The 22,807-nt window shown below is 38.2% G+C and overlaps 1 long non-coding RNA gene across 1 annotated transcript in view; it reads left to right on the plus strand.

Annotated features, from left to right (window-relative positions):
• LOC140689012 (uncharacterized) overlaps positions 1 to 22,807 on the plus strand; it is a 138,278-nt gene that overhangs the window by 85,627 nt on the left and 29,844 nt on the right. The window contains exon 3 of the long non-coding RNA XR_012063871.1: positions 21,881 to 21,960. This is a non-coding gene — a long non-coding RNA (uncharacterized lncRNA). The remainder of the gene's footprint in view (positions 1 to 21,880; positions 21,961 to 22,807) is intronic.

Here is a 22,807-nt window from a genome sequence, read left to right on the forward strand (position 1 = left end):
CACCAAGACTCCTTTGTTATTTGCCCTTAATCTTGCCTCTTGAGCCTCATCTCTTTTTACCCTCTTCTGGAACTCCATATTCTGATCTTATTGAACCATCTTGAAAGCAGCATGCTCACTCTTATCTCCAGACATTAAAATGTACCTAGCATGTAGTCAGTTACTCCTGAATATATGTTGAATTAATTAATTTGCTAATTAATTAATCAGTAATAGCATCTAGCTCACAGCAGGTGCTCACTATTAGTCATCATTATTTTCCATTTTGTCTGTAAACTGCCAACCCTATTGTTACATTCATTTTGGTCCAACCAGAGGCCAGAATACTTTTGCACTAAAATGCTTATTCTCAAAGGTAGAGGTCATCCTGGGTAGGTAGTGGGTTGTTGGGATTGGCATGATCTAATGTCAGTGGTCATAACCAACCATGGGTGTAGACTTAAGGGAGGCACCTCCCTGGGGCACCTCAGTGCTGTTGTGATTTCCTTTATGTCTTTAGAAACAGGGTACCTGACAGCTAGGAGGGGAGAGAGCTTCTCTAGTCTTCTTTTCTTAGTGTATAGACAGATGCATTTATTAGGCAAGTCAACTATTACCATGTAGGCAGAATATGTAGCTCCAGGGTTGAGGGAAGGGGATGTGGCTTTTTGACGGAGAAAAGGTCAGACACATGTTAGCATGGCCTTATTAGCAGAGGGCAAGGAAAAATGATCAGAGAAGGATGAGCTGCTGGAAGCCAGGTAGGATATGAGGGGCTGCATCAGAGAGGCCAAACCAGGGAGGTGCAGAGTCTCAGCACTGAAAGGAGGGTGTGGGACACATGCTAGGTTGGAGAAGGTCTAGGCTGAGGCAGAGGGAAGCATCATGATGCCTGTGAAAAAGCCCTGAATTAGGAGAGTTGTGTTCCAAGCCTGGATCTACCTTAAACTACCTTGAAAGCTGTGTTTCTTCGGCTAGGTCAAATGTTTCTGCGAGCTTTGTTCAGAAATATTGGGAAATTACTGTATTAAATCAAATTCATTTCACTCAAGTATAACATGATTTTTAAAGCTATAACATACAGCTGTATAGTTAGTACTTATAAATTAAAAAAATATAATTATTGAGCTTTCCAGAATTTGTTCTTCTGGGGCTTTATCTTACAACTTCACCATTAGGAAGCACAAATATTCTCTGAAATAAATCTATTTTGTCATTTGAAAAGTTACCAAAAACTCGATTTTGAAGCGATTGGTTCATTTTTATCATGTCTAATTTCCATTTTTATAAAGAAATGCACAGTGATCTTTATGTTTTTGTTATCTCATAAAGAACTTTCTAAAAAAATTCTGTGTTTTAGAAATTTTATTTTTATAACCTAAGTATAACTGTTTTGGGGATCAAGCCTAAACTACTTTTAAAAGGAAAATTTTAGAAAGTCTTTTTAAAAGATAATATCAAAAATGAAGGCTCATTGCTTATTATTTCCTACAAGATTGGATTTCTTAATCAAGAGAAGGTGAGTGTGATGAAGTGAGCAAATTTTTTCTTAGAAAAAGTCACAGGAATCTATTCCTGTAAGACGGGGACTTCATTTCACAACTAAATCTATTTTTTATTTCTAATTGGCAAAGTACTGAGCTGAATTCCCACAAGATCTGATTACAGCAAGTTCTTGGACATATGCTTATCTCTAATTAATAGTATTTTCATCCACACTAACTATGTGGTTTTATGACACAGCTTTGCAAATTGTAGCATACCCTGGTAAAACCGAACTGAGTTAATACACTGATATCCCCAGTGAATTTGGGGATAGTCCCAAAGATAGAATCCAGAGTTAGCTGATGTTATTTGGGGAAATGGTTTTTATGGACAATCCAGGAACATGTCATCAGATTTCTTACACAGATTTTGTTCCTGGGAGATCTGGGAGATGGAAACTGATCCCTTTCTGTGATTAACCTTTGGCTCTAAAAGTTCTTGCGATTCTATGTCTGTTCATGGACAAAAAAAGGGGTGGGGTGTCAGAGTCTCTGCGGTCATTCTGATCACCTCTGCTCCTCTAGTACCAAAACAGACATGGCTAAGTTTACATTTTCATGCTGGTTTGTTTTTCCTCCTTAAGTTTCTGTTTTACTGGAACAGTTCATTTTATGTCCTCTGGAACCAAAGATGAATTCCCATGCGTATGACTGTTGGCCAATTTCATAGGCCCCTTGTTCACGGAACCCTGTGAGTACCCAGTGCCAGGGTACATGGCAATCCCCTGCCTGTCCTAACACGCTCAGTGTTTGCAGCTGAAGCAGCACCTGTAGTCTTCCGAGCTTTTTGCATCACAAACCATGGCTGGAGAGGATCTCACTAAGCAATCTCATTCCTGTTTGTCATCTTTCACTGGTTCCCTCAGCTGATTAGAGCCCAAGGAAAAGAATGCTTAGACCCTGGCTTCTTTCCCATTACAGATCTGTGAGCCTGCACTCCTAACTCCAGTCACGACTACGCCATACCAGTCTGCTTTAGCCAGCAGGAAGGGAAAAGCACTCCTCTCTTATGACCCTGCTTTTACGCCAACCCCCAAGACCCCGAAGTCCTGGATATTAAAATAAGATGGGATTTTAAAAAAAGTTTGCAGCCAAGCCATGCAGAATTGTGTGTTTGTTCCCTTACGGGTGGTAAGCTGAAGTCTAATTTTTTTTTTTTCATTTTCAAGATCTGGTTTGGGTGCTTAACGTGGGAAATTAGGTAATCATCAATGGAAAGCAATTGCACAATGAAATATGTCTGATTTATTTTAAAAGAATGATGAAGAGAAGAATCCCAGCAGTACCTTACAGTTGTACTGGTACATTCTTTAATATCTGTTTGTTAAGGAGTCGTTTCTAGTTTTAAACCTCCCTTTGCAGGTAAAAGGTGAAATATACATACTTCATAGAATCTGAAGTATAAACTAGACTAGCAACATGTTCTATTCAGAGATCTTTTAGAACAACCTTTGCATGCTTCTAATGATGGGTTCATTTCATTGTTAGATCTTTCCTATTATTTAGGGATCCCTTTTAAAACGTGAAATAATACCTGTGTCCTGGTAAAGTCTTCCTCCTTGTTGAGTGCATTAACAAAGGAAACCTTCCAAAGAAGACTAAAACCATCCTCCACCAAATTCCATGATGTGGCTCAGGGTTGAATTACCTTTGGCTCTGCTCCATCAGGGCATTTATAATCCCTGGAGGGATCTTTTGAAGTTTAGTTAATGCCTCCTTGCGCTGAACGACACATTCCTTTGGCAGCGGGTGTGTAGGGTGGGAGTATTCCCTATACAGTTTGTTCAGCGTGGACAGTGCCAGGAATCCAAAGGACTTTGCTTTCCAAGGCAGACAAACAGCTCAGCTTTGCAGACCCCAGAGGATCAGGAGCAGAAAGTCACCCAAGGCCCAGAGGAAAAGCAGGACACTGAAGGAGGCCAGAACCACTCCTCTCTGCTTTATCCTTTTATCTCATTCCAGAACCATAAATCTCTTCTCCCTCTTGGATTACCTCACTCTATACCAACATGTGGTAGAGATTTTGGCCAAAGTACCCTCTTTTTTTTTTTTTAACAGAAGTATAGTCAGTTATAATGTGTCAATTTCTGATGTACAGCATGTTTCAGTCATAAGTATACATATATATATATATTTGTTTTCATGTTCTTTTTCATTATAGGTTGCTACAAGATATTGAATATAGTTCCCTGTGCTATACAGAAGAAATTTGTTTTTTAAATCTCTTTTATATATAGTAGTTAGTATTTGCAAATCTTGAACTCCCAATTTATCCCTTCCTACCCGCTTCCCCTGCTCCAATCATGTTTGTTTCAAAAGTGCTTATTAAACCTGGATCCCCAAGAGAAAAACACAGTCATGAGTCTCCCTCTGGTGGACAGTTACAGTCATTTACATACAATTCTGCCAAACTAAGGGATGGGTTTCAGAAACAAAGTATACAAAGACTATATGGTATATACCTAGTGAAGATATTTTAAGATAACCATCACTGTGCAGTACTGTTTTCTATATAATAATAAAAATTCTTGAATTACATACTCACCTCTATAATCATCTATTTTATTTCAAAGAATTCACCCTCGCTTTGAAAGTCTAAATTAAGAGCTCCTTGCAACTGAACAGCCTTGAGTCCCCCACCCTACCCCTACCAGTAGATGAAAGAAATAAACAGTTTATCCATCTCTATTTCCATTTGAACAGAGAAGACCCAAGCATGGAAGATTTAGATTCTGTCATTTGTAGTTAGCCACTGGGCAGGATTCTACTGGAAACTTCTCCTGGTCACCTTTACCTTTAATGCGGGGGAAGCTTAGCTTGGGTGTTGTTGTTTATGCTGCCAGGTCTCCTCAGGACAATTTCCAGGGAGCACTCACTCTAGTGGCTTCCTCTGGGGCCCTATTTCCTAGGCAGCTCCATGTTCTTCCCAGACTGTTCTTGGGCTCAAATACCCAGTCAGTGGTCCTCTGAATCGTTGCCTTCAACAGTGGACACTGAGGGACTGCCTCTGCCTTCTTCAGGTCTGACTGCTGCACATATTATTCTTAGAGTAATCTCTTCCTCAAACTCAGACCCCACTTGGTGTGCTCTGGAAGCTGATGTTTGGGTAATACCCCTCACTTCCCTCCCCGAGAACCTTCTTCCCACTGCTCTGCATTCAGAGGCTGGTGCTAATTTGTCTCCATGTATTTTGCTCTTGTAACATTTGTAAGGTTAACTGTGGTTCCAGTACTTTAATGAAAAAAAGTTCTTTCCCTTAAACCAACCATCACTATAGGCTACTTAGAACTAGTACTGATCTCACCTACAGGTTTAAATAAATGTTCTTTCCTGGTACTTAGCTCCCTGACTAGAATCTGATTCCATTAAAAACTTTTAGTTTAGTTTGATTTTTAAACTAATGCATGGAAAAATGGACTTTTGAGGGAGGGTTACAGTTCTATATGTTTTAACACATATGAATTCATGTCATAGCGATCACAGCTGGGATACAAAACAGTTCTATCACCCAAAATACGCCCTTATACTGACCCTTTGTTGTCTTATCCTCCCCTACTCCTGGCCCCTGGCAACTACTGATCTGTTCTTAGTCCCTATGGTGTTACCTTTCCCACAGTCATCATATAAATGAAAGCATATGGTATGTAACCTTTTGAGACCAGCTTCTTTCACTGAGTACAATGTCTTTGATAGCCATTTATGTTGCTTGTATCTGTTATAGACTGAATGTTTGTGTCCCCTCAAAATTCATATGTTGAAGTCCTGATGTATAGTATTTGGAGGTGGGGCCTTTGGGAATTAATTAGGTTTAGATGTGGTCATGAGGGTGAAGACCCTATGATAGGATTAGTGCCTTTTTGAGAAGAAGAAGAGACATCAGATCTCCCTCTCTCTGCCTTGTGAGGTGGTCCTTCACCAAGAATTGAATCTGTCAGCACCTTGACCTTGGATTTCCCAGCCTCCAGAACTGCTAGAAATAAATGTGTGTTGTTTAAACTACCCAGTATTTTGTCATAGCAGCCTGAGCTGACTGAGACAGTATCAATTGTTGGTCCCCTTCTGTTGCTGACGAGTGTCTCATAGAGTGGATACACCTCAATTTGCTTATCCGTGTACCTAGTGAAGTATATTTCAGTAATTTCCAGATTTGGTGATTATGAATAGAGCTGCTATAAAACTTTCTGTAGAGGTTTTGGGACAAATATAATGTTTATTTCTCTAGGGTAAGTAACTAAGGGTGGCATTGATGGGCCATATGATGAGTATGTATTTAATTTGATAGGGAAGTGAACAAACTGTTTTCCAGAGTGGCTGTTATCATTTTGAATTCCCACCAGTAACATACGAGAGTGCCAGTTACTCCATCCAGTACTTGGTATTGTCATGATTCTTTATTGCAGTAATCCTAGTAGGTGTGTAGTGATATCTTACCATGGTTTTAATTTGGATTGCCCTAATGGCTAATGATGTTGAGCATCTTTTCATGTGCTTATTTGCCATTCTTTATCCTCTTGGCTAAAGTATCTGTTGAACTCTTTTGTCCATTTAAAAAATGTTGGGTTTTTTTCCTACTATTAAGTTTTGAGAGTTCTTTATATGTTCTGGATACTGGTCCTTTAATGGATATGTGATTTGCAAATATTTTCTCCCAGTCTATAGCTTGTCCCTTTCATTCTCCTAACAGTGTCTTTTCACAGAAGAAAAGCTTTCCCTCCATTCTTTTCTTTTTCGAAATTGTGGCAATAAATTCATATGTACATAGGTATATACATATATATAATTTACCACTTTAACCATTTTAAGTGCATTATTTATTGCATTCACAGTGTTGTGCAACCATCACCACTACCTATTTCCAAAACTTTTTTTTTTATCACCCCAAACAGCAACTCTGTACCTATTAAACTATAACTCCCCATTCCCTCCTGTGCCTAACCCCTGGTAACCTTTATTCTATTTTCTGTCTCTATGGATTGACCTATTTTAGGTATCTCATAAAAGTGGAGTCATACAATATTTGTGACTGGCTTATTTCACGAAGCATAATGTTTTCAGGGTTCATCCATGTTGTAACATGTATCAGCTCATTCCGTTTATCTATAGACCACATTTTGTTTAATCAATTCATTTGATGGCCACTTGAGCTGTTTACATCTTTTGCTTGTGAATAATGCTGCAATGACATGGGTGTACACGTATTTGTTTGAGTTCTTGCTTTCAGTTCTTTTAGCTATATACTTAAGAATGGAATTGCTGGATCATCTGGTAATTTTATGTTTAGTTTTTTTGAGGGACATTAGAGGAAAAGTTTTAAATTTTGATGAAGTTCAATTTATTAATTTTTAAAATGAATTTTGTGTTCAGTGTCATGCTTAAAAACTCTTTGCTGAACCCAAGATAATCAAGATTTTCTCCTATGCTTTTTCTAAATCTTTTACATTTTTCTGTTTTACATTTAGATCTATGATCTACTTTGATTTAATCTTTATACAGAATGTAAGGTTTAGGCAGGGTTTTTTTTTGCATATAGCTGTACAAGTGTTGCATGATCATTTGTTGAAAACCTATTCTTTCTTCTTTGAATCTCATTGTACCTTTTTCAAAAATCAGTTGGTTATATCTGTGTTGTCTTTATCCTGTTCCATTGATTTATAGCTGCATCCCTTCTCCATTAATACACTGTCACCATATTTATTAGTAATTTTAAAATTAGTAGTGTGAGTTCTCCAACTTTGATCTTGTTTTTTCAAACTTATTTTGGCTCTTACTGTTCCTTTGACTCTTCATATAAATTATGGAACCAGTTTGTATTTATCTGCAAAAAAAATTCTGCTGAAATTTTGTTTGTAATTGTGTTAAATGCAGTCACTCATACTTCAGCCTGAGGTTTGATGTCACTTCTTGGGGACTTTTATCCTCTAGACTGGATTAGGTACCCTCTGGTAAACTCCTGTGGTCCTGCATTTACCCCTGTTTTGTCACATACCACAAAGTACTTAACTTCTGATTTATTCTGTATGTCATTAGGTTGCAAGTACATTGAGGGCAGGGAATGTGTTTCATGTACTAGTGTGTACATAGTGCCAGCATGCTGCCTGCCACCCATTAAACATTTTTAGTATTTGCAATAAGTTAAACATGCAGAGAAACTGCATCCTTGCTACAAACTCTCCCATGATCTCTAAAATTCTACAAATAATTTCAAAAAGAAAAAAACTTTCTAATTACGAAATACAGAGAAATAGTTTTTTCAATGCCTGCTTTTTTTTTGGTCAGAGCTGACCAAGGACTAAATGAACTGTCTAGGAAGGTTATGAGTTCCTTGTCACTGGGGGGTGTTCATGTCAAACTGGATGGACGCTTGATTTGAGGATTTGCAGTAATTCAGATTAATGGTAGGACTTGGACATCTTTAAAGTTCTTTCCAACCCTGAACTTCTAATTAGTGCTTATTATACTTTTAAATAGAGTATTATCTATTGAACTGAGTGCAATATACAATTCTTGATCCTGAGCCTAAGTCTCATCTTAAATATTATCCAAACCAGAATAAAGTAATTAGCCCATTTACATTAATTCAGATAATGTATTTTATCAGTTTCAATATAATTATTTTTCATGAGTAATTATTTATCATTGCAATGGAGAGGTGAGTTTGAATCTGATAGGGCAGATGAAGAATCAAAACTTTGGAGATTAAAGTTAGAGATACCAATTAAAGGGAAATTGTAATGTGATATGAATAATCTGAGATTTTGTTAAAATGTGAATTCTGTTTAAGTGGGTCTGGGATGGGGTCTAAGATACTGCATTTCTAACAAGCTCCCAGGTGATGCCAATGCTGCTAGTTTGTGGACCTCTCTTTGAGTAGAAAAGTCCTGAAATAGTGTTTCCCAACCTTTACTATTCATATGAACTGCATGGGGGCAAATACAGATTCCAGGTTCTGTCCCAGAATTAAATCAGAATCTCCAGTGGAGGAACCCAGGAATGTGTACGTTTTGTTAAGTGCTCTGAGTGATTCTTACATGAGGCAATTTGGGAATCTGTGCCCTGAGAATTACTAGGTGTGTTTTATTATCTTGTCCTTCCCTGGGGAAGGGGTAACCCGAGGTGCTGGTCTTGAAAGGCAGATGGGGAGCTGAGGGGAGAAGAGTGGTAGGCATCAGAGCAGGGTCTCCACTTTGATTACGTTTTAGAACCACCTAAAGAGAGCTTTTATGAATCCTCAGAATCTTTGCGGGTGGGGCCCAAGCCTCAGTAATTTTTGAAGCTCTTTAGGTGACTCCAGTGTGCAGCTAGGGTTGAGAACCACTAATGTAGAGGGAGGTGGCTGAGCCAGGCAGAAAGTGACAGTGTTCACAGAAGGATGGTTGAATAGAGGAAGTAGATTATCTATTCTAACTATAGGTAAGTTATTTATGCATCTGCTGTCCTTTTCAAAATACTGGCTTTCTATAGATGTGGTTTGAAAATCATTTGTGCTTTAAGGTAAATCTTCCTTTCTTTTACTTTTAGGATTGAGGAAATATTTATTCTCCCCTTCCTCCCTCCCCACCAAACTACATCATTATTAACAGATACTGATAGGAGAATGTGATATTAACTAACGGAATTAAATAAGAAAAGGACTTTGGGAAACCTTTGAAAGAGGGCTTGCTGGTACTGAGTGTGTTCTCCTTGGCCAGAGGGTCCTTACTGCTCCCTAACCAGCTGGCTCTCTGGAGCCATCAAACTAGGCACTGGGACAGCTGGCTTGACTTGGAGCTTCTAGAAAGGTGTGGACACAGACACAGGAAAGTGTCTAACGACTTTTATTTCATTTCCCCAAACCAACTTACCACAAAGCAGAGAGGACCTGTTTTCCCTGTCATCACATCAGACTGGTATGCTAAGCTTCATCCAGATTTGAGGAGCACACCCTGGTGAGACCTACACTTTTTTGCTTTAGTAATTTACTGCTTCCTTCTCCTGCAAGCCTAGTAAACCAAATAACAATGGAGCGGGGAGGAGAAGGAATTGTTCTCATCTTTAAAATAAGAAACAACATGATTTGGCATAAAGCAGTGCTAACTTGCTACTGTAAACATCAGCAGTCCTGTCACAGACAGCTGCACGCTGATGGCGCCCCCCCACCCAGGGAAATGTGCATGGTTCAGACATACACACTGGCCCAGGCAGCAACAATGGAGAATAGGACCTGAGGTCTTTTCCCAGGTTTTATCTTTAGCAGGCATCAATGTCTAACGTAGTAAGTCAGCTACTGAGTTCTCCCAGAAAGAGTCTGGCTTCCTCTGTTTGTATGGAATTTCCTCCAAGTGTGTGGCTGGAGAGACCCAAGTTCACAGAGAACAACAGTGTGGGACGGGATTAATGTCACCTGTCTTTCCTTGTCTGCTCTGCTCCTGGGGAAAAGTGTACTTCAAGCAATACAAAACAATGCCAAACATCTCGAGAGCAATAGCTTTTAATTCCCAAAGACTTTTCATTAAAAACTACACTTACAATAGTATAAAAAATGACAGGAAAATGCAGTCTTTACTGATGCCCTCAAAAGTAAGTTGAATACTCCACCATGAAAAAGTTGTGTTAAAAATCAGAATAAACATGGTTTTAAGATGCATAAATGTTCTCAATGTTTGTGGAGGCTGAACACAGATGTTTGGCTTTTGGGGACTGACAAAAATGAGAAAACAGCTTGGGTTCTTGAACTTTTACTTGAAAATAGTACTTTGGTATAATGAAAACTTAATTAATAGATGTTGGAAGGAATAGCTTATTGAAGTACATGGTTTACAGAAGATGGAGTCAGAAGATACTTCAAAGATCATCTGTTCCAGTGATTTTAAAACTTAGGATGCATCAGAATCCCAGGGGGGAACTGCTGGGCCCACCTCTGGAGTTTCTGATTCAGTAGGTCTTGGATGAAGCCTGAGAACTTGCATTTTAAACAAAATTCTAAGGTGATGCTGATGCTGCTGGTCTGGGGACCCCATTTTGAGAACCTCTGGTCTAGTCCATTCTCAGTTCATAGTTGAGGCAACACAATCCTGAAGAATCCAGAGTCTGGCCCTCTTGTTGGGCCATGTCCCAGTCCAGGGAAAGCTTGAGTGTGAGACATTACCCTCTTTCAAGGACACTGCTTAATAATTGTCCCTTCTTCTGGCATCAACATCTCCTGGTATCAGCTCTAGTTAATTATGTTAGCATACAAACGTTCTGTGATAATGTCTGTCTTAAAAAGGCAGTTCCCTGGACTCACATCCTAGTCTAGCTACCGACAGAGAATCTCCTCAGAGGGGCAGTCTGTAGTCATTGTTCCGTTTCCTTTCCCCCCCATTCTCTCTTGAACTCACTAATCAGGCTTTCCTCTGATCACTTCACTGAAACCAGCTCTTGCCAAGGCACCAGCAGCTTTCATCTTGCCCACCAAAGACCACAGTCGATTCCTAGGTATTGTCTTGCTTGTCTCACCAGAAGCACAGTTGATTAAACCTTCCTTGAAGCCCTTTGTTGACTTTGGGACGCCTCTCTCCCAGTTCTCCCTCTAGCTCACTAGTACTCCCTGTCAGCTTTCTTTGTTGCTTCTTCCTCGTTTCCCTCAACTCAAGTCATTGGAGTTCCCCTGGGCCCAGTCCTTAGACCTCTTCTATATCTACGCTCACTCTCAAGGTGATCTCATCCTGGAAGATCATCTATCCAGTGATAATTCACGAATTTATGTCTCCAGCTTGGACCTCTTCTCCTAAATTCCAAATTCACATACAGGCAGTCCTCACTTTACAGTGTGGAACCATAAAAATGACCATGCAAACTGAAACTGGGCAAAGTGTTCTTAATAATCAATGAGAAAAATTGGGACTGTTCTGGAACCTTCAAAATGTGGTCAAAAAGTAAAAACTCTTATTGTCAGTTATAAATGTATAGGGAAATGAAAAAAGACCCCTGATATTTAAAACTGGTCTTCATTTAGATTAGTACACTAATTTGAAATATTAGAAACATTGAGAATTCGTGTTTTATTTCTTCGTAAAATACTTACCAAGAAGTGTCTGACCCGTGCTTGCTTTCTTCTTGTTGTATAACATGGTACAGAGCCAGCATCTCTTCTATGCCTTGGCGAATTATCATAGTCCTTTCTAAGTCTGGATCAGCTTCCAATATTTTAGCCTCTGCTTTCAACGCTGTGAAATATCTCCAAGAGATTCTCTAATGTGAAGGTTTTCGCCAGGATCATCTCCCCTGGGACACCGTCATCCTTTTCACTACAGCTGCTTTCCTCCTTTGTGTCCATAAGCTTGCCTTCACTAGGCACCTGTGGCTGCGTGTGTAGAGTCTCTTGAATGGTAGAAGGGACAACACTGCCAGGTCAGCTATTCCTTCTATAACTCTGTTTATGTTTTTTAAAAACATTTTTTATTGAGTTATAGTTATTTTACAACGTTGTGTCAAATTCCGGTGTAAAGCACAATTTTTCAGTTATACATGAACATACATATTATCACATTCATTTTTGCTGTGAGCTACCGCAAGATCTTGTATATATTTCCGTGTGCTATACAGTATAATCTTGTTTATTATGCATATGCCTGTCAGTATCTACAAATTTTGAAATCCCAGTCTGTCCCTTCCCACCCACCTTGCCCTTGCCAACCACAAGTTTGTAGTCTATGTCTACGAATCTGTTTCTGTTTGGTATTTAAGTTCTTTTTTTTTTTTTTTTAGATTCCACATATGAGTGATCTCATATGGTATTTTTCTTTCTCTTTCTGGCTTGCTTCACTTAGAATGACACTCTCCAGGAACATCCATGTTGCTGCAAATGGTGTTATGTTGTCATTTTTAATGGCTGAATAGTATTCCATTGTATAAAAATACCACATCTTCTTTATCCAGTCATCTGTTGATGGACATTAAGTCTGTTTCCATGTCTTGGCTATTGTAAATAGTGCTGCTTATAACTCCATTTATGTGTGATTTAAATTTCACTTCCACAGTTACCACTTTTTTCTTTGCTATACTTTCATCTTTGTTGGCAAATTTTCTCTTTTGAGTACCCATTTTGGTGAAATGTCGTATGGGTTTATCACTGGGAGACAAGGAGGCAACACAACAACACATTTTGCAGTCTGTGTGGGAACCAAATAAAAGATGTGCAGCAAGCAATCACAGGCAGACTCTGAAAGAAGTGACATGGTCACTGATCATGACCTGCACCTGGTACCTGTGTGGTGATTTGTAGGCCAAGGAAGCAGTGAAGTTACTCAGAGTTAATACACTGTGGGTAACTGGAATTTGAACCACATTGTTGGAGGACTGCCTTTACTTAATGAAACTGTGATAACTGAAATTTGTAAGTTTCAGAATCATGCAGTGAGACAACTGCTTATGTTCAACTGCCTATTTAACATCCCCACTTGTTTAACAAATACCTCATACTTAATATGCCCTAAACTGAGCTTTTAATTTTCTCCAACCCCAAGTCCACAATCCTCCTAGTCCTCTTAAACGACAGCTCTATTCTTCTAGTTGTTCGGGTCAAAAACCTTGGAGTCATTTTGAAAATCCTCACTTTCTCTTATATTGCACATCCAAGCCATCAGCCAATCCTGTAACTATGTAAAATATAATTAGAATCCTGCCATTTCTCAGGAAACCCACTGCTATCCTCATCTGGGCCATCATCATCTCTAACCTACCTTCCTAACTGACCTCCTCGCTTCTGCCCCAGTGCACTACATCTATTCTCCATAGTAAACAGAATAATCCTTTAAAAACATACGTTTATCATATGACTCCTCTGCTCAAAATCCTTCAGTGACCTCCTGTTTCAATCAGAGTAAAAGCTGAAGTTTTATAATGGTCTCTGGGGCTCTATGTCATACCCCATATACTACAGGCTACCTCTTTGACCCTTCACCTTTTACATTCTGCCTTGCTCTCTCTACTGTAGCTGCACTGGCCTCCCTCTTCCCTGGACAGACCAAGAATACTTTGCCTCATGGTCTAGGTACCTGTTTTATTGATGTCTGGTATGTTTCTTACCCATGTATTCATATGGCTTATCCCCTCATTTCCTTCATACCTCTGCTCGAGTGTCACATTTTATAACTCATGCTATATAAAATAACATCCATCCTTCCATTTCTAATCTGGCAATCCTTTATTCCCTTATACTGTTTTTCCCCCCAATAGTTTCTGTTACCACCAACATATAAATATTTATTTGTATATTTCCCCTGCAACAAGATTATAAATTTCATGAGCACAGAGACTTAGTCTATTAAACTTCATTCCCAGAGCTTAGAACTGTACCTGGCTCATAGTAGGTCTTCAAAAAATATTTGTTGGATTAATGGATGATGAATGTTGCTAGTTGTGGCAGTTTTGAAGAACCATGTCTTCAAGTATGGCTCTGTGACGTTAGTGTTTTTGTTTGTTCTTGTTGGAGTTGCAGAACTGTCCTAGAAGTGTAAACGTTTATTGAAAAATTTCTTATGGAAGTTTGTTTTTACGTACAGAGTATGCACATCTTGTTTGGGAACTTCTGGTGGTCTTTTTGCCATTAAATGTAACTTATTAAACAGCTCTGAAAATTCATGTGTGTGTGTGTGTGTGTGTGTGTGTGTGTGTGTAAATAAGTTGAAGCAAAAGATTTGGCTGTTTTTTTTTCAGATTCTTTTCCATTATAGATTCATTCCATTCTAGACTCATTCCATTATATTCTTTTCCATTTTTACAAGATATTGAATATAGTTCTCTGTGCTATACCCAATTCCCAATTTATCCTTCCCCCCTGCTTCCTGTTTGATAACTATAAGTTTGTTTTCTATGTCTGTTTTGTAAATAAGTCCATTTGTATCAAGATTTGGCCATTGTCTTTTTTTCTTTCTTCCTTTCTTCGTTCGTTTGTTCGTTCCTTCCTTCCTTCTTTCCTTCTTTCCTTCCTTCCTTCTTTCCTTTTTTTGGAATGACAGGGGAAAATGGAAGGAGGCAAAAAAGCAATGCTAGAAACCCTGGAGTTGATCACATGTGCAAGGGCCGTGGTGCAAAGGATTGAAGAAAAAGGACTCAGGACTCAGGTAGGAACCTGGAAATAAAGTGTTGGACTGAACTGACCTTCCTTTGGAAGTTGTGACACTGCTTATGTAGACATCCTCTTGGATCTTTCTTAACTCCGGCCATAGTTGGGGTCACCAACTACATTCAGGCGCTACTTGGCAGCCCTGTGCCTTAGCCTCACTGTGTATTTCTTGCTTTCTGCCCTGGGGCTGCTCTGCCTGCTCTAAGTGGGGTGTCTGCAGAAACCCACTCGGGCCTCTGGGGCGTATATGGACCTTCAGATGTGCGAACAACCCTTAATTAAAGGGTGATGGGAGTTGATAGATAAATATTCCTCTCTCTATCATGTCTGGGATGAACAATTCTGAGATGCATTCTTCATGGTTCTCTTAGAGGGTCCCAGGGGATCAAGCTTCATTTGCGCACAGTGGTGGGGAGCTTGGCTTCATGGGCTCCCCTCTTCCCTCTTGTACTCTTCCCAGTCTCCAGCTCTGGGTCCTTGGGATCACATCCCAAAATAAAGTCCCTGTACACCAGACCTTGTCTCAGGCTCTGCTTTTGGGGGGAGCCTATGCTAAGACAAAGGTAAAGAAGAAAGCCTTTTTAAACACTTTTGTTCTAATTGTTGAGGGGAGCACAACTTTCTCTAAATATACTTGCCTCTGAAGTGCTCCCTCTTCACTCAAAGACCTCCAACAGCTCTCTTGGCCTGTATAATAAAATCCAAATCCTTATTATAGAGATTGAAGCAGGGTATGTTGCACTCTAACCTTACTTGAACAAACTCTTAACTGGTCCACTCATTGCCTACAAATATGCCACCCACATTTTTGTCTCTGTGTGTGTGTGTGTGTTTTCTCCCAAGGATTAACCCAAGCCTCATACTCTACTAGAACCTTCCCCAAACACTTAGCTTACAACAATCCAGCCTCCTATGCACCCTAGCTGCACTTTTTGTTTGGACCACCCTTTTGGTACTTATGCCATGGTGCCTTAAATGATTATTTGTCTCTTTATTTATGTGTTCTGGCTCAACTTTATTATAATCATCTGTGGGAATAGATTGTATCTTACAATCCAGTATCTCCAGCAGTACCTCACACAATGCCCTGAACAACAAATGCTACTGATGCTGAAACTGACGTTGTGATGACATGATCTGAATCAGTGTTTATCAAAGTGTTTTCATGGGGTATTAATAGGCATTATAAGAACAAATGTGTTCTGTGTTCAATTAACTTGGAAAACCCTGGAGGACTTCTCTGAGTCTTTAAATTAACTAACCTTCATTGTAAATCTCTAAGAGGAAAATATAATATATGATTTTCTCAAACTTATTTGGTCATGGAAAATTTAGGCTAGTCTCTTGAAATGCATCTTAAACTATTTCTAAATACATGGATTGTCTACACTGTGAGAAAATTCAAGGGGGGAGAACCACTTAAGGGAAGTCAGAAATTTTCCCATTCCCAAGGCATCAGAGGGAATAATTTTTTAAACAAACTTACGGTTACCAAAAGGGAAGTGTAAGGGAGGGACAAATTAGGAGTATGGGATTAACAGATACAAACTACTATACATGAAGTAGATAAGCAACAAGGATCTACTGTACAGCACAGGGACCTATATTAAATATCTCGTAATAACCTATAATGGAAAATAATCTGAAGAAATATATATACATACATATGTATGTGTATATATATATATATATATATATCAGAATCACTGTGCTACACATCTGAAATTAACACAATAGTATAAATCAACATGATTCATGTTGGTTGAATCTGTGGATTTGGAACCGCAGATATGTAGGGCGACTGTGGACTTGATCATCCTCAAATGTGGTATTCATGGTGGGTCCTGGAACCAACACCCTGCGGACACCGAGGGAGACTGTGTAAGAGGAGATTTATTATAGGGATTGGCTCACATGATTATGGAGGCCAAGAATCTTCATGATCCGTCATCTGTAAGCTGGAGAACCAGAAAAACTGGTGGTTTAATTCAGTCTGAGTCTAAAGGCCCAAGACCCAGGAGCACCGATGTCTGAGCGCAGAAGATGGATGTCCCAGCTTAGAGAGCAAATTTTCCCTTCCCTTCCCTTTTCTTCTATTTGGGCCCTCTACAGACTGGATGATGCCCACCTGCATTGATGAAGGCATCTTCTTTACTGAGTCCACATATTCAGATGCTGATCTCTCCCAGAGACACCCTCAGATACCCTCAGAAATAATATTTTACCAGCTATCTGTCATCCCTTAGCCCAGTCAAGTTGACACATTAAATTAACTATTATCGGCTCCAATAATTAACCATATTTCAAAAAAGCAAAGCCACAACAAACAAAATTCCATCTACTTCCTAACGATGAAAACCATTAGGTTGGGAAGTCTCCTGAGTATATTATCTCTCTAGGTCTCAGGCTCAAGTGGAGTAAACCTTTTTTGTAGTTAAAAAAAAAAAAACCCTCAAACTTCTCAGTATGACAGTTAACCCTCAACTAAATACAAGGAGGGAAAAATAGCACCTTAATCTTTTTTTTAGTGGTGAAATTAAAGTAGAGAAGGATATCTAATGTGTGGCAGCAGCATGCAAAGAAAACTCAAACTCCTTTCCTTTGCTGAAAATGCACCAAGGTCAAAGCCACACCCAATTTTCCTTCAGAACATTCTTACTGTACCATATTTTTGACTCTCTTTGGAATCTTAGGTCTCTTCAATGCACTTCTCTTCTTCTAGACTAGCATTTTTCAGAGTATGTCCTTGGACTCCTCTGAAGGGGATTCCTGTTCATAATTAAGTTTGGGAGTCACCGTCTTGGTTTAGCTAATCCTCCTGTCTTCATTTCATTCCCCACCAGGCTTGGATTTCACTGATAATCATGGTAATGTCCTCAATTTCTTCCACCCCTTGCATGTTCGTGCCAGCCACCCAATCAATCTTTCACTCTAGGTGAATCCTTCTTCTAGTGTTCTGCTCTCTGTTTTAGGAATACAGCTGGAGAAAACTAGATGACTGGTCAGTTTGGTATTCATACAAACTCCAGGCAGGCCTTCCACAAAGTTCAGAGACCTTCTTTCTTGTCCTTGGTCAGCGTGATTTTTTTTTTCACAGCAGCTATTTTAAAATCTACTACTTCCTTTAAGAATTCTATCCCTTTTCATTCTTCTCATTCTCAGCCAGCAACGTGTTCATGGTCTTTCCCTCTTCAAAGAGAAAGTGGAGACCATCAGCAGAAAGGCATCGTTTCTGTTCTCTTCCTGTCTCCCTTAAGACTTGTCTGTGGCAGACCCCATCCCACCTCATAGGAAGAGGTATCTCCCTTATCTTAGAGTAATTCCTCCACCTATATCCTGGGTCTCATTCCTGCCCTCTTTTGTATCTGTGATGTCTGTTTTCTGCTGGCACTTTCTCCTCTAGATGCAAAAATATCTGCAAAAATACTTTTCCTCACTTTCACTATCTCGTGCTTTCCTGTCACCACTTTCTTTTACTTGATCAATTCCCTTTGCTTCCTTAATCTATCATAATCTGGCTTCTGCTCCCAATGCAATTATTCTTAGTTTTATTTGGAAACTACTGAACAACCTCAAAAAGTAAAAGTCACCCATAATTCCAATACTGAAAAGAATATAAAATAAGAAATGATTGTTTCTCTCTCCATTCATCTACCACCCCAGAAATGGATTGACTATATTAGAAAACTTAACCCTTTGTCTTTCTTTTGTTGTGTTTTTACATTGTTTATGTAAGCAGTTTTTTCCCAGGATTTTACTATTTCAGACTTCCGTACTATGCTATGTACATTCTAGATACGTCTCCTTATTCAAGATTTGCTCTAGAAGTAAAATTACTGGTTCTCTGGAATGTATACATCTTCAATTTTCCAAAGTGTCTAGATCAGTTTCCATTCTGCTCCAGTGTAGTATGTGTGCCTTTTGTTTCTTTACCAATATGTGATATTGTTTTTAATCTTTGCCAATCCAGTGAGCAGAAAACGATGGCTTGGTGTGGTTTCAGTTTGAATTCCCCTATTGGTTAATGAAGATGGGTATCTTTTTAATATGCAGATTAGCCATTGAATAGTGTGAAGCACCTATTCAAATATTTTGCCATTTTTCTTAACGGATTTATAGATGCTCTTTATATATTTTATTAAATTTTTTATTGAAGTATGGTTGGGTTACAATTTTGTGTTAATTTCTAGTGTACAGCATAGTGATTCAGTTGTACATATATATATTTCTTTTCATATTCTTTTTTTATTATAGGCTATTATAAGGTATTGAATATAGCTCCTTGTGCTACACAGTAGGACCTTGTCGTTTATCTATTTTGTATATATAGTAGTTGGTATCTGCAAATCCCAAACTCCCAATTTATCCCTCCACCCAAACAATTTCCAACAGAGAAATTTCTGTAAAGAAATTTCAGATTTTTGTGTGGTCAGTATTCTGTTTTTTCTCTTTATGGCTTCTGAGTTTCTTATCTTGTTTAGGAAAATCTACATCTCAAGGTTATGAAAATATTTTACCATTTAAAATATATTTATGTAGTTTTTTCTCATTTGCTTCCTTATGCCTGAAATTTATTTTAGGATTTAATATTATTTTCTTCTACATGGATAGCCATTTGTCCCAACTCTAGTTTTTTTTTTTTTAAGAATATACATCTTTTCACATTGAATTGAAGTGCTGTTTTTATTAAATATTAAATTTCTGAATATACTTCAATTTGTTCTAAAGTCTGTTCCATTGATATACTTTCCTGTACTGTTTCTGTACCATAGTTACTTGTTTACACAAACCTTATGGTAGTTTTAATATCTGGCAGGTTTGTCCCATCTTCACTATTCTTTTTCAGAATTTTCTTAGAGAATTATTCTACACTTATTCTTCCTGGTGAATTTAAGAATTTTTTTTATGTAGTTCCAACCTCTGCCCCATCCTCGTTTCAAAAACGAAATCATACTTCGGGATTATAATTGATATTACATTAAATTTATACATTAGCTTGAGAATAATAGACTTTTTAATGTTATTAATTCTTTCCCTCCTCACATCCTAGGATTATAATGTGTTTCATTTTTTCTGTATTTTCAATAGATCTTATATCTTTATTGTTAAATGTATTTCTAGGTTTTGTTATTATTTTGAATAGATTCTAGCTATCTCCTCCTACCCCCCATTTTCTTTTCTAACCTATCAGGGCTAATATATCTAGTCAACTTACTAAATGCTCTTTTTAGGGTCAATGGCTTTTCAGTTGAGTCTTTGGTATTTTCCAGGTATGTGCTAAATACTCTGCAAATAATTATTTTTTCTTCCTTCCAATATTTATTGATGTATTTAATATATTTATTAAGTTTAGAAACTTCTTATTTTATAGAGTTTTTTTTAAACAACTTTATTGTGGTATAATTTCTGTACAGTAAAGTACACTTATTTCAGATGTGAGTTTTTTTTTTTTTAAGCTCGGGAGTATCTGTTCCAATATTTCCATTTTGGGGGGCTTGTATTCATATAATCCCTTATTCACTTCTTTAATTTTTTAATTAATAAATTCCACGAATGTATTTCTTAAAATTGGAACATCTTGATTTTCTGGAACAAGCTTTCCTTGGTCATGGAATAAAGTATTCCAACATAATATTAGATTTGATTTGTTACTATCTGGTTTCAGATTCTAAAATTTTTATTAACTGTAAGCATGATAGTTTTCTTTATTGGAATATCTTTACCAAGTTTTGGCATTAGTATTATAATAGAATTGTAGAATGAATTACGAAGATTTCTGGGTTTTGCCCCTCCCCCCACACTGTGAAATAGGACAACATGAGAATGATTGTTCTTTGATTTAGAGACAACGTGCCTGCAAACCTGAATGTGGCGCCATTTTTTTTTTTAAAGAGTTAGGAATATCTTTCTTTTTTATTTTTTAAATTTAATTATCTTTTTAATGGAAGTAGTGGGAACTGAACCCAGGACCTCATGCATGCTAAGCATGTGCTCTACCACTTAAGCTATACCCTCCCCTGGCGCCATTTTTAACGGTAGAGCATTAGGATATATTCTTTCAAATCCTATAGATGTTGGATTGCATATGTGTTCTGCTTGTCATTGAGTCAGTCTGGAGAATTTATATTTTGATAGGATATCATCTGTTTTCTTTAGATTTTAAAGTTTGTTGGCAGAATAAAAGTAGTACATATTGTTTGTCAGTGATTTGTGATCATAGAAGACATTTTATGAGTAGAAAATGTTTCCATATAAAAGCCAGAGTAATTTTTAAAAATGTAAATTGGATCATTTTGTTCACTTGCTAATAACTCTTCACTGACTTTTTATTACATATCAAATAAAATACAATCTCCTGACCATGGCCGCCAGGCCTGTATGAAGATCTCGCCACTGCTACCTCTCCAACCTCATCTTGTGTCACCTGTCCCATGCTTCACTCACAAAGGCCGTCTCTGTGTTCCGCCAACACAAGCTCTAACCCCCTTATGACCTATATACTAACTGTCCCTCTTTCCTCTAATCATCAGGAATAAATAGAGTTCTTTATTGGAAAATAACAGTGGGGATCATAATTTAGATAGGCATTTTTGAGATGGTGAAATTTGAGTTGTCACCCTTCAGAGGAGCAGAAGCCAAATATGCAGAGGTCAGAAGGAAAAGGGAATGCTTTATAAATTATGATTCTCTACCATTAGTCTCTAGGAAAGCATGTGCGCTATTCAAGTTCCTTTATACCCCTTATCACAATATGTAATTATTTACTTATGTACATGATTGTCTTCCACTAAATTGTAAGTTCCATGAGGGCAGGAGCCCTATCTTACCTGCAAATAAATGAATTAAAGAATTATATTTTCTATTTAAGTGGAATAATGTTGTGAGGGAGTGAGCAGTAGTGGAGAGAACTATGTGAATTCTTACTAATCTCTTATCTCCATGTGTATAAGGCACTCTTTTCCTGCTCCTGGTGACAGGTCAGGTTCTCCTAGTTCTTCCAGGTTTTCAGGTAGTAGACAGAAATGGGCCATGGGCCCTTTCAGGAAACTGAAGACGGGCAGGCAACAGTGCCATGCTCCACTGGTGGCAGTTTTATCCAGAAGCCTACTGAGAGTGTGACATCCCCATGTATAAACACACTTGTAAAATCATACATTGTAAAACTGGCATTATTTTCTTGTATCATTGTTTAACTTTTCATTTTGTTTCCCAGTTAGGCTGTGAGTTTCTCAGATGTAGAGAGTCTCTGTTACACTTTCTGCTCTCTTCACAGGCTCAACAGAAAGGGCACTGTATTTGAAGCCAGACGACCCACCTTGAGAGGTGGCTTCACTATTGGCTCTGTGACTCTGGGTAAGTTGGACCTTTGGGGTCTCAACTTCTTATCTTTAAATGGGGCTGATACTTATTCTATTAGGTTTTCATAAGGAACAAATGAGATAAGACACATGAGATATTTTAGTAAAGATAAAAATGCATAAATGTAAGCTGCCATTATTATGTCTTTTATGAATAATTATTATTATTGGTTTAATTTAAAGATTGTCTTGCAATGAAAGCACAGTGCAAATTACATTTTTTAGCCATGGGGCTAAAATTTTATTTTCAGGTGTAACAATCCTGGGGCCAGCCAGCTACAAGATGCTATCCCTATGACCTTAGTCAGTAGGAGAAATTCCTGGGCTCCTCCAATGGGGAATGAGGGGGAATTTTCTTCACCACTTGGGAACAGCATGGTTTGTGTTTTGCAGCTCTCATCGGCTCCTCAGCAGGTAGGTTGGGTTCAGATCCTGGTACTGTTTGTCTCTGTGCTATTTCTGAACGCAGTCATCACAACAGCCAGCTCAACATTTCAGAAAGTTACAATAGTACAAAGTTTAATGCAGTCATGAGGTCTCTACCTAAAGAGGAATCCAACAATAACATTTTGTCTTGACATAATGAAGAACAATTCCATCCTTTCCAAGTTAAGCTTGAGAGTAGGAATGAAGTGCTTATAAAAGAGATAAGGAGAAATATTAAGAGAAACCCAATTGAGACACAATGGGTAAAAACTAACAATTTAATAGCATTTATTTTGTGCCAGGCACTATCCTAAGTGCTTTGCAAATATTGATTCACTTAATCCTCAACAACCTTATGAGATTGTTATTTTTATTTTCGTTTTATAGATGAGGAAACAGAGGCACAGAAAATTCAA

This window comes from Vicugna pacos, chromosome 24, assembly GCF_048564905.1.
Source record: "Vicugna pacos chromosome 24, VicPac4, whole genome shotgun sequence".
NCBI classification, from domain to species: domain Eukaryota; kingdom Metazoa; phylum Chordata; class Mammalia; order Artiodactyla; family Camelidae; genus Vicugna; species Vicugna pacos.